This window comes from Armigeres subalbatus, chromosome 1, assembly GCF_024139115.2.
Source record: "Armigeres subalbatus isolate Guangzhou_Male chromosome 1, GZ_Asu_2, whole genome shotgun sequence".
NCBI lineage: Eukaryota > Metazoa > Arthropoda > Insecta > Diptera > Culicidae > Armigeres > Armigeres subalbatus.
The window spans coordinates 109487385-109504189 of record NC_085139.1 but is presented as its reverse complement, the minus strand read 5'-3'; the positions used below and the strand labels follow the sequence as shown (position 1 = coordinate 109504189).

Genomic DNA, 16805 nt, shown 5'->3' with positions numbered 1-16805 from the left:
GCCAGGCTTTGACGCCTGTTTACAAGGAGTTAAGAAATGTTCTTTCAAAACGCTCATGCCCAGTTTCCAGAGGCTCGGAAGGCGCCGATCAAGAGGAAGTTTACTTTCAATAGACTCGGAGCCTCCAAAAGTCTTCAAAGTCCTATAGGAAGCTGGATGTAATACTAATAACTAAATTTGTATTGGAAAGTATCACGGAATAACAAAATTTTACACAAATTTGTGGAGAGCCGTGAATCATACTAATTTTCATACACAGCGAAAAAATAAGGGGTACCTCAATGAATGTAAAAGTTTGAAGGGGTACCTCTCAAGAAAAAGGTTGAGAACCGCTGATCTAAGAGATAGTGATTAGTCCCAAATCAATATCTGAGGTAACGGATGAAAGTAATGCTACTCTTATACAATAGTCTTGGCTTGTACCCCCTAAGAATTTTGGCGATTTGCTTAATGCAAATGCTAATACTAAAATCCAAAAATATTCAATGTCTATCTGTGGGAACCTGACGACAATCCGTGTCGTTTGAGTGTGTTGGTAAACTGGTAAACAAACATACTTCGATACTTTGGACTACATCAAAAAGCACGTGCTTGAGAAAAGATAATATGGATGAGTGTGATTGATCCATAATTGCCTTGGATGGGTTGGATCGTATTTATCACATTACCACTAATAACTTAATGGGGTGGTAAAATGTTTGAGAATTTTTGAAAAGAAGCTGAATATAGAGAAAAAAAGATGAAGAAGCTATAGCCCCCTAGGCATCGAGTCTGCTTACGCCAATGGTTGTTTGTCAGAAGAGACCATTTGGCTCTAAAATGCCGCTTCTGCAAAACAACCATTTCGGCCAAACGACATGTTCTACCAAATGACCAATTTAGCTAAACTTGCCAAAAAAGAGACCAGTCTAGCCGAACGAATCGATTATTTCGGCCGAACGGAATTGTCCGGCAATTGAGCTATTCGGATAACTATTTTTTTCGGCCAGAGGAACTTTTCGGCCCAATGTACCTTTTGACAAAATGACTCTTCGTCCAAATAACTTTAGGCTAGATGGGCTTCGGTCAAACGGTTTGTTCGGTCAACTGCTTTTGACCTTGTAGCCTTCGGCCAAATGGTCTGCCAAACGACTCTTCTGCGTTCAAGTATTTCAACAAGAAATTATTTGGATTTGAATGGGAAATCTGTCGGATTTTCCACTCAAAATTCTTCTTATTTTTTACAGAAAGCTTTTTGAAATTTGAACGGGAATTTTTCAGAGAATCATTGGTATACTAACGAAATATTCTCTGAAGCTTCAACGTGATGTTGTGGGAATATCCATCGGATAATTCAACGGAAATACCACAGGATCTTCGGAATTTCCACGGAAATTTCTCTACACTTCTTCAATTTTGAATCAGCGTGGAAAATTATAGATCAGCGGCGTGACTAATTTTGAACGACGACGCGCCGGTACAAAAAAAAGTCAGCGGCGGTGCATACCTCTAGTTCCCATATCCAGCATGTCCTGCAATCTGGTTTCCAGGGGGCTCACCAATGGTGAGTCACCATTCTCTCCGTAACGCCGGATTAGTTTTTTTTTGGTTGGCAATAACCATTTACATGGAAACATTTTTGAGGCCCATAACCTGATAGAAAACGTCTAGTTAAGTTAGAGTATAAGTACTACCCATGATCGTATATATGGAACACTCGCATTTTTGTTCTTGTAGAAAGCCTTTGCATCGTTCAGAAAGCTCAATTTACTACATCTTATTCCACAACAGCTAACTAGAATAAACTTTCTTGCTTATTTGGTAATTAAAGCTGGAAATGATTGAGTTTGTGGGGAGGACTGACAAACGATTTTCAAAAATAATCAAAATGCAAATGTTATAAATATGCGATCATGGGCAGAGAAACTAATGAATATTTATTATTGAAACCAATCAATGCTTACTATGATCTAACACAGGCCTGCCCAACTTTTTTAAGCCACGGTCCAATTTTTAGAATTCACACTTGCTGGTGGGCCAGAAAATATTCGGCATAGGGGAACTGTTCAGTTTTCCGGATATCGGATGAAGTCCAGGAGCAGTAATCCTATAACTTTTTGAATATTTTTAAAATTATCAGTCTTTTTTCATTTAAAAAACTAATACTATGTTCCCACTAGGGCCTTGTAACATGTAATTCGGCTATCTTGATGAGCTTTCTTTTGTCGATAATTAGAATCACATGTTATTCATGCGAACATGGTATAAGCACGATTTGATTGTTTTTAAACAACCTTTTTTGTTTATTTTGGTTTCCTCGTTGCATTATTAGGGATCCATTTGAAACATTTCAAGTAAATTATTCACATCGGTAAACGGTGTTGAAAAAATGGAAATTTTGTTACTTTACCAGCATATTGAACAGATTTGCATGAACTGTTTTCAACAGGATGAGAGAAATGTACCAGATTTCAGCAACCCACTGTGCCAAAGTGCTTTATGTTCAAGTCATTGAGATGTTTGGCGATATCTGCTAGAAAAGCCAAGTCACTCGTCTATTCAAAATCATACAGCTCGAGCAGTAGGTTTTCTTAATATTGTAAAAATAGTGCCATTTTCTTTTTGAAAAATAATCTCTCAAGCATGGTACCAAGGATTATTATTCAGGTATGAACTTCGGAATAATACAAGAAGTCTCCGTATTCGTTTTTTCCATCAACATTATTTATAATTGTTCCCCAACGTTGATCAAGTTAAAGTTGATTGTCTCAATAGCAAGTGGAATAGTGAAAGTTGATTGTCTAATAACAAGTGGAATATTGATCGTTTTCGCATATCGATTCTTTTGGCCATACCTTTGTGATGGTTTTTCCATGCTTAAAATTGTCACATTGTGTTTTTTTTGTGTTTTTATTAAGGAGACTTTCAGCCCGAGGCTGGCTCGTCTCCGACAATGCCATTGTTTTTTCTTGTCATTGAATGCAGGAGCTCCATCAATCGTAAGGTCACTTAAGTTTTCGAGGCAGAAAAAAGTTCCTTCACACAGGTCTTATCAGCCCTCAGGTTTTTCTCCTTGGTTGCTCCCTGCATAGGGATCAAAGCTGCATATTTATCTGTCACTCGAAGATGACCATCAATTCCTCTTATGTGAACACTGTCCACTGGACAGCCACCTTTGCCAAGTTTTTCACGACAGCATTTTCATCGTTTGCGAGAATAGAATATGAAGCAGGCGGATTTCTCACGTAACGTAGCTTTCAAATCTTCTGCGAACACTTATACTCTTCACCGTGTTTCGTGCGAACTAATGGGCCAAACACAATGGATACGTTTGCGTGCGTTCTGACAGTTTTCCCATAGCCCATGAGGGGCAAGCCAGAGTAAAAGTACGTAAAAGAATAACAATCATTATCAACAGGCTGTCAAATTGGACTGTCGCGTCGCATCGCACAACGCATTTACTCTGCCTTGCCCCTAATGCTACTGAAGGATGCTATTTCCTTATGACAATGACACACGATAAAAACAACCGAAATGCTTTCCTTAAGAAGCTCTCCGTCCTGAAAAGGTTTCATCCGTTTTGACAAAATCTTACTAACAGCAAAACTGGCCCGTACTGCATTTTCTGACTTCGCACTTGCTCGAGTGAAGAAAGTTTGTTGTTTCTATAATCCACTGTACCATTAATTTGAATCAATGATTGCAGATTTAAATTGATTGAGCACCCTACATTTGAAGCTCTACCAACTTTTGTTTCTCACCTAAGCCAGTAGAAGCATAAGTACTAGAAGCTAGTGGCGCTGAAGTCATTTAAATTATTTTGTCAAATTATGCTTCAACAAGCATCAATTGGCCACAATTGATGCATCATGTTGTAGTGCATGTTCGATTCCATCTTCTTCTTCTTCTTATTGGCATTACATCCCTACACTGGGACAGAGCCGCCTCGCAGCTTAGTGTTTATCAAGCACTTCCACAGTTTGTAACTGCGAGGTTTCTAAGCCAAGTTACCATTTTTGTATTCGTATATTATGAGGCTAACATGATGATACTTTTATGCCCAGGGAAGTCGAGACAATTTCCAATCCGAAAATTGCCTAGACCGGCACCGGGAATCGAACCCAGCCACCCTCAGCATGGTCTTTCATGGTTCCATCACGAACATCGATTTGACACTTGTAGTACCGGCTGCCAGGTCAAAGTAACCTAGATGTTAGTTACGCGAACAGGAACGACATTAGCAATCTTATACTTTTCAATCAACTCCTAAGCCTTTTCAAATATCATGTTTCATAGAATGCTTGGATCCAGATTTTATTCCTTCAATACAGCAAAACTTCCTGAGCAAATTAAGCAAACCGGCCTTACTTTTTTCAACGTGAACGTAAACTACTCGTGCCAATCTTCCACATCAACCTTTTGTGTCTTGGGATCCTCAATGCAATCATTTCAATTTATGTGAAATATTATTTTTTGTTTCGAGCTTTGATTTAAAACTCACGTTTTTAATAATGAATAATAAAAAAGAGCTTTGCGAGCCAGTTAGAAAAGATGGTGTGCCGAATCTGAGTTTTTCTTACACGCCGCGGGCCACAAAAAATAGAGCCGAGGGCCGCATCCAGCCCGCGGGCCGTACGTTGGGCAGCCCTGAATCCAACAGAACTTGTCATTGCTATATAAAAATGCAGATTTTTTAGTTTTATTGTTAAAAGGGGACAACGGTTCAAAATGCGTAATGTAGGATTATCGGATTGAAAACTTACTTTTGACAAGATTTACGAAGCTGGTCAAGAGAGCTTTACGGATACTCATAAAAGGATTTCAAGGGCCATTAGTGATCTAAGTCTGATGCATCTACCTGGTATTCACAAGCCATTTTCCATACACGTCAAGTGTATTCAAAATAACAGTGCAGCATGGCACTATTTCTGCTTTACTGGACCACATTCAAAAAAGCTTCTTCCTAAAACCTGAACAAACTTCAAAATTGAAACCTTCGCAATTATCATCATTAATTGTATGGGAAGTTTGAATCGCTAAAATTTCTATTTCCGAACGTTTTAGATTGGCATTTCTGATTGAAAATTATTCAAAGTATCGTATTACTGCAACCAAATGTATAATTCAGGAAATATTAATTTTAAGCCACTTTTCCCTACAAATTATATGCATACACATATTTTACTACCTACTAACAGACGTGTACAATCATTAGTGATCGTTCGGATTTTGTTGGTTAGATAACAGCATTCGTCACCTTCGGCATCGGATTCGCATTGGTCCTGCGTTGTTTTTCGTACTATTTTTCTCTGTATGCCAATGATGGCACCAGCAACGACGCGACGCCGCAGAGATGCCATTTCTAACTGTTGTTACCTAGCTGCACCCCCACTGCTTGTATTGATTTTGCATCTGATGCCAAAAGATGCTCAATTGCCCAAAGTATATTTACGCTGCTCCCAAAACTATCAATCACTTTAGGTTATGAATATCTCTAAAGAATATGAAATGCTCGATTCTTAATTTTCACTTCCTCTAATAATGTAATAAAGATCGAATACACATAAATACTTGTTCACATACTGACTTACTTCTCAATAAAGATTTTAAGTAGAACACTTCTTTGTTCATGATATTGATGCCGGGTTTGCAGAAATCGCTCTCAATAGATAGGTAACGAACAACGATAAAAGAAAGGCAAAACTTGTTCCGAATCATAACAAGCCATGATAACAAATTTATCGAACTTTTATACAAGTGCGAAAAAACAGAATCGGATAGGCAGCCCCCACAGAGAGGTGATGATTCACGTTTTGTTCTCGCTCCTTTTGTTTTGGGGACCGCACAGCTGTGTAGAAAAAGTAGAAATGCATCATCAGGACCAGTGTTCCCCGCGTTTGGAGCTCTTTAAATGAAATTTATCCCGGGGTTAATCCTCCTGAATCAATTCTTTATCGTCATAATGATGGCTTTCGAAAAAAGTCTCTCACGGTATGCTACATATCGTATCGGTCAATGTTTGGGCGGCGCTAAACGCGTTGGAAGTTTATATGGAAAAATGTATGCAGAAACATCCAAAAACAGTGATTTGCAGTTGGACGGCACAACTTACGATGAAGAACTATGATACTTATTAAGATCTTGAAGAATTTAATATAGAATGTTATGCAGAAAACCACGAGAAGATTAGAGTTTCCCCGGCTAAATTATTAGCATTTCGCTGAAGTGGGGTTCGAGCAAATTTCGTTTCTTTTACCTTTGAAAAGAAATAAATTCACCCCTACAACACTCCAGTAAAATACTAATATCTTTGCCTAATAAACTCTAATCTTCTCGCGGTTTTCTGCATAACATTCTGTATTTAATTCTACAAGAACTGAATGAGTACCATGGTTCTTGATCGTAAATTGTGCCGTTCAACTGCTAATCACTGTTTTCGGATGTTTCTGCATACATTTTTTCGTATAAACTTCCAACGAGTTTAGCACCGCCCATACGTTGACCGATTTGGCTGAAATTTTGTTCAGAGCATCAGGGCATCAAATAGAACCGAATAAAAGGGCGGCCCATCAAAAAATTTGAAAAAGTGTTTTTTGAGCCACCCTAGTATACAAAGATGATAAGTCAGAGATTTTCTTATTCTCTTTTGGTTTCAACTCCTGTGCCGGGGTTACACTTTACAAATTTGAAGAATGTTCGCGTAACGAAAACATGAGAGACGTTAGTGACTGATAAGTCATTCATTTTTCAACTGATTTCATTTTTTCCACGAATCGATTAATTATCGTAAGAATCGATTTTAAAATCAATTATTCATGTGTAAGTGGAAGTCATGTGTTTTAATTCAATTTCTCATTATTATTATAATAATGTTTGTGTTAGGAAACCGAAAGACTAAACCGAAACAATTAAATGCTTACAATCATTTGAAGGTATACACCAAAAAACAAATTTCACAAATATAATTTTGCTAGTTTTAAATACAAGATATGTATTCTTTCTATACAGATCCTGTATAAAAACAATACTAAATTGACAGAATTTATTTCAACGCTTGTATAGTCTTCAAAAATTGTATATGTCAAAATGTTATGCAGTTTTGGTAAGGTTCTTATGCAGAACTGTAATCAAATTCCGGTGGCTGGGTGTACGATCATGTTGTATGTTGTATTAAATTCGGTCACCAATTTTATACCCTAGCAGCACAATTGTCATATAAGAATTACTGTGGCCTCTGCATGACCAAATCCAGTCATATATAAGTTGCTGCAACCAAATCAGTCTAAATTGTGCTACTCGGGTAGAAGCTTCGAATTCTACGTCTACAGCTCGTAAAGTCAATCATAGAGCTGTCCTTTGTGTTTTTTTTTGCTTCGATAGGTAGTGCTTCATAATTGTATGTGCAGTGTAGTTGCAGCAGTCCGCTGTCCTCCCAAAGGTCCCCTTTGCGTTCAACGCTGATGCGCGCGAAACAATTTCGGCATCGACAACTTGGCGGTTGTTTGGTCTAACGATGGATTTCGTGTATTTGTTGATCTATTTCTGCCATCACGCGACGCGTTCTTTCACACGATTTGTCGGTTATCGGAAATGTTATTGATGCGGTGACCACTTAGTAACTAGGATTAGTAAAGATTTGTCTTTGCATCTCGTTGCAGGGCGCATTGGTGTTGAAACGCAGGGGTATTTTGTTCTAATGGCTGTTTAGTTATGCTTTAGAAGAGAGGTTGTCGGGGTTATTTACGTTGCTTTGCCTAAGAAAATTGTTTTTTTATCACCCCAATATTGTCATATTGGAAACAAGAGAATACTAATTGGGAATGATAACATCCAATGGGACTTGTCTACGGAAATTTCTTCACGGGCTCGTTCGGTATGACCATGAAGTAATTCGATGAAGCACACGATTTGATGACACAGATGTTTGAAGTAGGGTTACCAAATGAAGGTGAAGAAGTCGTTTTTGCTTCTACGGTTTTAATAGTTTTTTTTTTATTTGGTTGTAGGAACCAACCGTGTTGTTATTTGAATCTCAGTTAAAATTATGATTTCCAGATTTGCACGGCCAAGCTCGAGAATGGAAAATAAGTGTGTATAAACTTTAAGGCAAAACCTGCATACAAATAAAGTTGTAGAGTTAAAATAAGAATTGCTAACTTTTCTATATTTCCGTTGAAAGATGCCACGATACTAGTGATATGTGCGTTAAAACTATTGGTAGCAGACAAAGTAGCACGTCTTCTCTTAGTACACATTCTTCAAAACATGTAGTTCAACTGCCTATGCATGTAACATTAACCATTCTCCTTTTGTCAGTGGCGTAAGGCTATCTGTTTACATATGTTATTTTCGTTTTTATAGTGCAGTTTTGTGTAGATATATCTATACCTGGTGTATTGTAGAGCTCTATAATCGTCCGACTTGCGCGATGTTCTTCACGCTAACATTCACCTACTCAGTGACTGAGTAAAATTGTCTTTCTATCCCAAGGAAATTTTACTCAATTTCCATCAAAAGTAGGACAACTCAAAACTATAAGTAATCCTGTTTTTGACGGAAATTGAGTAAAATTTCCGTGGGATGAAAAGAGATGGCAATACAATTTTACTCAGCCACTGAGTAGGTGAAAGTTAGAGTGTTCCAGTTTCCCCGAACGTTCAGGGTCCCCAGGTCCGATTCCTCCACGTCCAGCCAGCGTGTTCGTAGCCTTCCGCCGGCCTCTATCTGGTTTTCTGTTGAATATTGTTTTCGCTATTCTTTCTTTCGACATTCGCACTAAGTGACCAGCCCACTGAAGTCTGCCATATTTCATACGATTCACAATACTCTCTTCTTTGAATATTTGATACAGCTCATGACTCATGCGACTGCGCCACACACCATTTTCTAGTTTCCCTCCGAGTATTGTACGCAGCACTTTTCGCTCGAAAACCCCGAAAGCTCTCCGGCCCGCCAGTTTTAATTTCCATGCTCCTTGTCCATAAAAGGCCACTGGTAGAATCAGAGTTTTATATAGAGCCAATTTCTTTTCCGTCTGCATGTTGCGGGACCTAAGCTGGTTAAGTAATCGAAAGAAGGCCCTATTCGAAGCAGCTATACGTCAACGTCACAACGTCATTGTCACATGTCACAAGCGTTCCAAGGTAAACAAATTCTTTAACAACTTCAACCACATCCCCATCAAGCATTACCTCATCACCAACCCCACTAGGTCTTTCTCTATCTCTAACTGCCACCAAATACTTTGTTTTGGTAGAGTCAATAATTAGGCCTATCCTCGCCGTCTCCCTCTTCAGTGGGACAAAAGCCTCTACTACTGCCCTACGATCGTTTCCAATGAGGTCGATGCCATCCACAAAGACCAGAAGTATATGCGACCGTGTGATGATAGTGCCGTTCCTCTGCACGCAACATCTCCTAATAGCGCCCTCGAGTGCAATGTTGAACAATAAATTCGAAAGTGCATCACCCTGCTTCAATTCGTCTTAGGTCACAAACGAGGTTGACACTTCGTCTGCAATCCGAATACTTGATTTCGAGCCATTCAGCGATGCACGTATCAGTCTAATCAGTTTCGCCGGAAAACCATGTTTGGACATTATCTGTCACAGCTCATTGTACTCCCGGAATTCATGAAGGATCATCGTCCTCACGTAAACATGTCTGGTATTCGCCGACGTAACGGTGTAAATCCGGTCATATCGCCAGGCTCGGTACAACACTGAAGCTGACAATATGACGTCCCTAACCCCGAATCCCAAGGTGTCAGGCGACCCGTGCCGAGGGGATGAATGGCCTGGGGTTGAAACAATTAGCCAGGCAGTTAACGAGGCCTGTAATGCTGGGTAGACACTTTTTCGAGGTGCATTACGGAGTAAGATTTACCACACTGTGCTCTAGTTCTTACTATTCTTGTTAATACTTATGAGCGATGGTCGGAAGAGTATGGAACGACTATTATCTTTCTATATATATAAAAATCAATCTATGTATGTATGTTCGCTAACTACTTCTGAACCACTTGGCCGAATTCAACCAAATTTGGTACACACGTTCTCTATCCTCAGGGGAAGTTGACAAAGGGGTGGGAGGGTCATTTAGAAAAGGGGAGGGTTTTGTTTAGAAAACGAACAATTATGTGTAACTTGCATCTCCTAGGGCCGATTTCAATCAAATTTTGTACACATATTCAATATAAGGAGACAACCATATGAGAGTGTAATCTTTGAAAGGGGGGAGGGGTCTGGAGGGAGGGTATGGTTCAGAAAACGGGTAATTCAGAGTAAATTCTGAACCCCTGCACCGATTTCAACCAAATTTGATACAAACATTCTCTACCCTAAACAAAAAGATAACAAAGCGGGTGGGGCGGTCATTGTAAAAAAAGGGAGGGTATGGGGGAGGGTTGTCTTTATAAAACGAGCAATTCAGTGTAACTCCCAACCCCAGTACCCATATCAACCAAATTTTGTACACATATTCACTAAGAGTAGTCGATCATATGGAAGTGTAATTTGGTAAAGAGGGAGGGGCTGGGGGAGGGTATTATTCAGAACACGAGCAATTCAGTGTATCTTTTGAACCCCTGGACCGATTTCAACCAAATTTGGTACACACATTCTCTATCCTAAGGAGAAAATAACAAAGGGTGGTATGATCATTGGGAAAAAGGGATGGTAAGGGGAAGGGTTGTATTTAGAAAAGAGCAATTCAGTGTAACACCTAACTCCCAGGACCGATTTCAACCAAAATTGGTGTACACATTTTCTATCCCAAGGAGAAGATAACAAAGGAGGTGGGAGGGTCATTGGGGAAAAAGGGAAGTTATGGGGAAGGGTTGTCTTTAAAAAAATGAGCAATTCAGTGTAACTCCCAGGATAAATTACAACCAGATTTGGTACACTTATTCTCTATTTTTGGAAGATGTTTATTGAAAAGGTAGAAGGGCCAAACAAATATATAAAAATAGATTGATACAAAGGAACAATTCTATGAGCGGTAGATCTACCTCTGTGGGTTTTGTGCTACAGCATTGGACATTTTAATTGAATAATTTACTTTTCAGTCCCTAGCAAAGCCGAATACATATAGCTATTAGCTATCTATATATCTCGGATACTTATTCAACGTATGTGACGTATGTGATTTTGTAAACAAAAATTTAAACGTTGATTTCTGCAATCTGATAGCACTCCCACGCAAACCATCGCCACATACAGGTAGGGGAGGTTTCGGCTACATGTTCGTTGTGTTGGTTTGCGTAGGAGTGCCATCATATTTGACAAATCGACGTATGCATCTTTGTTTACAAAATCACATACGTCCTTTGAATAAGTACCGAGATATATAAAACTCAATGTTTGTATGTTTGTGTGTATGCTCCAGCCTAACTTCTGAACCCATTATTGTATTGTTTAGTTATCGATCAATTTAACCATTTATCGAAATTATGGTTGCCCAGTGACAAGCAATGATTAATGTGTTTCCTTCTGGATGGTGAATGTGATCCCTTCTTTAAAAATAGACGTTTGCCCGGAATAAGGCATCGGTGGATGTTTTTCCTTCTTTAGAAATAAACGTTTGCCCGGAATATGGCGATTATGGGTTTGCTCCCTTCTTCAAAACCAGTCAATGTTTTCAAATGAAATCTGCCTTCTTCTGATCAAATGATGAAGTATCGATAAGAAAACGCAATTATCCTGTTGACCAATTGGTTTATTCATTTTCCGATTGTGAAAAAAAAACTGCGAATCAAACTGGCAATTCCGAGCAAGGCCGGGTACATAAAGCTAGTCTTATATATAAAAATGAAATGGTCTGTGTTCGTATCCGCATAACTCGAAAACGGCTGGATTGATGTTTTTCATTCCTTCGGCAGATATGTTCGTTATCGTTTCCGACGGGTTTATATGATATTTCCTGAGTCTAAAATCATTAGTTAAGTTGAGTAAATCATGAAATACTAAAATAAAGATTCGTATGGAAATCTCGCATATGCAGTTCTCAATGTTCATTTTCGCCTACTATGCAGGACAACGTCTGCCGGGTCAACTAGTAAATTATAAAAACGTAACTCAATCTTAGGCTGGTTTCGAAGCCGACGACATGAATCTTCAAGCTCCAGAGCTCTGATTAATTAGGAAAGAAGCGGATACGAATTTGGTGGATCTGCTGAACCCTCTGACTAATTAGAGCTCTGTGTCAAGGTGAGATTCAGAAATGCTCAAACGCAATGAAATCGGATCTCTGTACAAAAACGAATTCGGATCTCATAAGAAGAAGCAAAAATATGTTTGAACTTCAGTACCCATGCATCGGCCAAAATCAGTATTATCCCACTTATTGTTGAGCCGAAACTGATTGAGGGGCGCGCCTTTGAGAGTTGGTATAAGCCATTTCTCGAAGGGTATAAATACGGTACCTTAATCTAAAGAGGCCTAACAAATATATGAATAAAAAATATATGAATAAAAAACGACTACTTCATTTCTTCTCAATAGAAATGGAGCAGAAAGACATGCACTAAACAAATGACACGGGTATACTACAAAAGTTCAATGAAATGGACGCAGTGGTTCATCCCGAACAAAAAAAAAATCGCCGACGAAGCACTCCTCAAGCGGTCTCAGTCTGTTAAACAACGACAGAATTTTGTACACCGAGTTCAGAAGGGCGATCCCTCTGTAATTGGAAAACTCAAGTATGTGCCCTTTTTTATAGATTGGCTATATGAGGCCATCCAACCTGCCGGCAGGCAGTTCTTCATCCTCCCATAATTTCTAATCTGGCGAAGTGACGTATACGCCATTTTGCAAAAATGGTGTTAACGAGTAATACTCATCGTACTCTTTAACAGAAAAATGGAAACATGTATGTTGGAAAACGGCGCATACGTCACTTTTTCAGATTACGGCAGTGCCGTCCTGTTTAGTCACGTTTAGTCGACAACTAAGAAGCTTTCTCCTAAAGCAAAAATGTGTGTTGGTCTATTTTAGCATCCTTCAGTATCCAAAACCCAATAGGATAAAAGAAGGACGTAGAAAGTAAAGAACTAAAGTCATTCAGCTGCCGTTAATTTTTGCGTTTTAAGTAATTCCTGAGACCGATAAATTCTGAAGAACAACAGATGATTACTCTTTACCCCAAGGGAAATCGTAGGCTGCTGCTAGTGATTGTCACCTATTTCAACCAACGCATAAGTAAGTGTAGCCCGAAGCTTCTCTAAAGCTAGTGATACGAAGGACGACACTGTGCCGGGATACGTGAAAATTTTCCAACAAATTCGTGAAGAATTCCGCAAGTTAAAGCTACTCTACGACACGCATGACTGGATTAGGAATCAATGGATGGAATTAATCAAGAACCTGTGGAAATGTAACAGCGGACCTGTACCTATTTCAGCAACAAACCATTGTTGACTATCAAGCCTGTTCCCTGGGGCCTAGCGGTTCAGAAGTTATACTGAATTGATCGATAACTAAACAATACCCCTCTCTCACACCCTCCCCTTTTAAAATGACCTACCCACATCCACTAAAATCGTTTCCTTAGGACAGACAATATTTGATACAAATTTGGTTCAAATCGGTCATAGGGTTCAAGACTTACAATGAGTTGATCGATTGCTAAACAATACCCCCCCTTTCATACCATCCCTCTTTTCCAAAGAGCATCCCTAACCCCCGTTATCGTCGTCTACTTTAGATAAAGAATGTGTGTTCCAAATTTGGGAGAAAAGTAAAAATGTATATCGAGTCCGGTCGTGTTTTCTTCATCGATCAGCCGGTCATCAAAATTTTGTCTGGCTTTGCGCGGGTGAGTAAATTAATAAAAAAAAGTTAAAATGTGTATCGAAACCAGTCGTTTTTTTCTTATTAGCGAGACTTTCAGCCCAAGGTAGTCGGGTGATCATCAAAATTTTGTTCAGCTTTGTGCGCGTGAGTAAATTAATCAGAAATTAAAAAGTCCAGTCGTGTTTTTTTCGGTAAGCAGAACGATCGACCGGTCATCGAAATTTTGTTCGGTTTTGTGCGGGTGGGGGAAGGGTCATTTGGCCGAATGCCACTAGGCCGAACAAGCCATTAGGCCGAAACCCATCTGGCCGAAAGTCATTTGGCCAAGAGGGTCGTTTGGCCGAAAGGGTCAAATGGCCGGAAGGGTCGTTTGGCCCAAAGGATATTTTTTCCGAATGGGTCATTTCGCCGAAAGGGTCATTTGGCCGACAGGGTCGTTTGGCCGAAAGGGGCGTTTGACCGAATGGGTCATTTGGCCGACATGGTCGTTTGGCTGAAAGGGTCGTTTGGCCAAAAGGGTCGTTTGGACGAATGGGTCATTTGGCCGAATAGGACATTTGGCCGAATGGGTCATTTAGCCGAATAGTTTATTGAATAGTGAGAAATTAGGAAAGCGAAGTCAGACGTCTCAGTTCTCACTCCTCATTTCTCACTTCTTACTGTTAAAAAAGAGGAGTCCGAAGTGAGTAGTTAGACGTCTTACTACTCACTTCGCGCTTCTCACTTTTTACAGTGAGAAAAGAAAAATGAAGAGTGAGAAATGAGACGTCTCACTTTTCACTCCTCATTTCTCACTTCTCGCTGTAAAAAAAAATGAGTAGTGAGACGTCTCACTACTCACTTTGCGCTTCTCTTTTTTTTACAGTAAGAAGTGAAAAATGAGGAGTTAGAACGACCCTTTCGACCAAAGGACCCTTTCGGCCGTTCGAGTTCGGTCGTGTTTTCTTCAGTAAGTAGAACGATCGGCCGATCATCGTAATTTTGTGCTTTGTGCGCTTGAGTAAACTAGGCAGAAGATCAGAAAAAAGCATATCTGTTTGATATTCGGTGGATCATGCGCTTCATGGTTCATCATGGTTGAGACAAGTGCGATCTTCCATAGTTTGCTGTAGCTATCGGGGAAGTAGGTACAGACTGTTACGCGTTCGTTTGGTCGTCCAAAACGCAATTCTCCTCAGTTTTCATATGCCACCGGGAGTGCATGGTTTAACATTTTTCTCGTGGCGAGCCAGCGAATTAGTGTTATTTTCCATCCCATAGATCGCATCACTTACCGAAGCGAATCCAGATAAATTATCCTTTGTAATTAAAACGATATCCTATTCCAAGGCAATCGTGGAGATGCAGAGGTATACTTGGTCTCTAGTAGCAACGAGAGTTGGACTAACAATCCTTCCCTTCCTATATGACTGTAAGGACGTGGCCGGCGCCGTTATTGACTTTAAACATCTGAGCTCCCGAAACGTGTACATTGAGAATGGGTAGCTAATCTTAAGACCCATTTATTGTGTTCTCTGTACAATTTCGCAAGTTCTAGTCAATCCCGGAGTAGCAACTACGAATTGTGCGGTCTTAATCCTCATGCTTAGAATGTGTGTTCCAAATTTGGTTAAAACCGGCCAAGGGATTCAGAAGTAATGCTTGAACATACATACAAACATTGAGTTTTATATATAGATAGTAATCAAAAGAATCAGAAGGAATCAATTTTGGCTATTACGCCTTTTAAAATGTTGGTCTAGAATTGACAGTAAGTACGTAAAATAAAACAAACTTGAGCAAGATCGGGTACGTTCAACTGCCCCAATGATATTTTATTTAAACGCAAAACAAGTAATTCACAACACATTCAGACCACAAACAAATCTCTCATACAGGGTTTGAAAAAAATTATCTTCCTTTTACTTCCACTATTTTGTAAATAGGAAGATAATTTTTTTCAAACCCTGTAGCATTTTCCCCTAAGACGTTAAAAATTTATTATTAAATCTCTCATAGTCAAGTGATTAACGTGAACCAAACAAAACAAAAATTTAAAAAAATAAAAAGCTTCTTTTCAAAATTTCACGTGAGAGATGGAAGTCAAAAACTGATGCCACACGATTGAAATTACGTTGCAAGCCAATTATTGCGCTTGCCAGTCCATAATTTGTCCTACGATATGGTGGTCGTAACAAAATATTATGTCGCAGCATCCGCAGCCTGACATTCAGGTCGATGAGTTGGAGAATGGTCTCACAATCTGTTCTACCTTGGAGAACATCGGCGATGGTCAAAGCTCTGGAAAAATTTCTTCGCGATTGTACGACAATTCCCCGAAAACCAATTCCCCGAATGCAATTTCCCCGAATGTAATTTCCCCGAATGTAACAATTCCCCGAATGCAATTTCCCCGAATGTAACAATTCCTCGAATGTAACATTTCCCCGAATGGAACAATTCCCCGAAAACATAGTACCTCTCACAAACACATCTTCGCAATCGACTGTATGTGTCCGAAAAAAGCAGCGTTTAAAGACACGTTCAAGTGTGTATTATTGGACATTACCAGCGCAATATCCTTTGGTGAAGATGGGCGTGGCCAGGAGTAGTAATCCTCGCTTTCGTGATTTTTATCCTAGATTGAAATCAAGGATCACACCTTCCTTGATTTTTTATAGCAATTTGAATAAGGATTTCAAAAGAAAAATATGAGTATCACTAGTGTCCAATCTACAAAGTACACCGTAACTATGCTACGCTTATCAGCTCAATATCCTTTGGTAGTATTATATATTATTGATCCTCCAAGATGTGTTTTTAAATTATAAAAATATCAGGGTAGAATGATTTTGAAGGTGCTTTCTGATCTATAATAGTCGATCAACGGCTGTGTTTTTAAAAAGCAGAATCGCAAACGGCAATTCCGATTGAAAACGTTTTTGGTAAATATTTTTTTTTATCTTCGAAATCAAGCTCCTGTCCTGTAAATACCTTCTTAAGAAGTATGAGGCAATGGTTGATGTGAATCCTTCTAAACACAAATATTGCGTT

At 39.3% G+C, this 16805-nt stretch overlaps 1 protein-coding gene across 2 annotated transcripts in view; it reads left to right on the top strand.

The window, feature by feature from the left end:
• The window catches only part of LOC134204809 (probable serine/threonine-protein kinase DDB_G0267686), a 333973-nt gene that overhangs the window by 22218 nt on the left and 294950 nt on the right, over positions 1–16805 (top strand). The window lies entirely within an intron of this gene.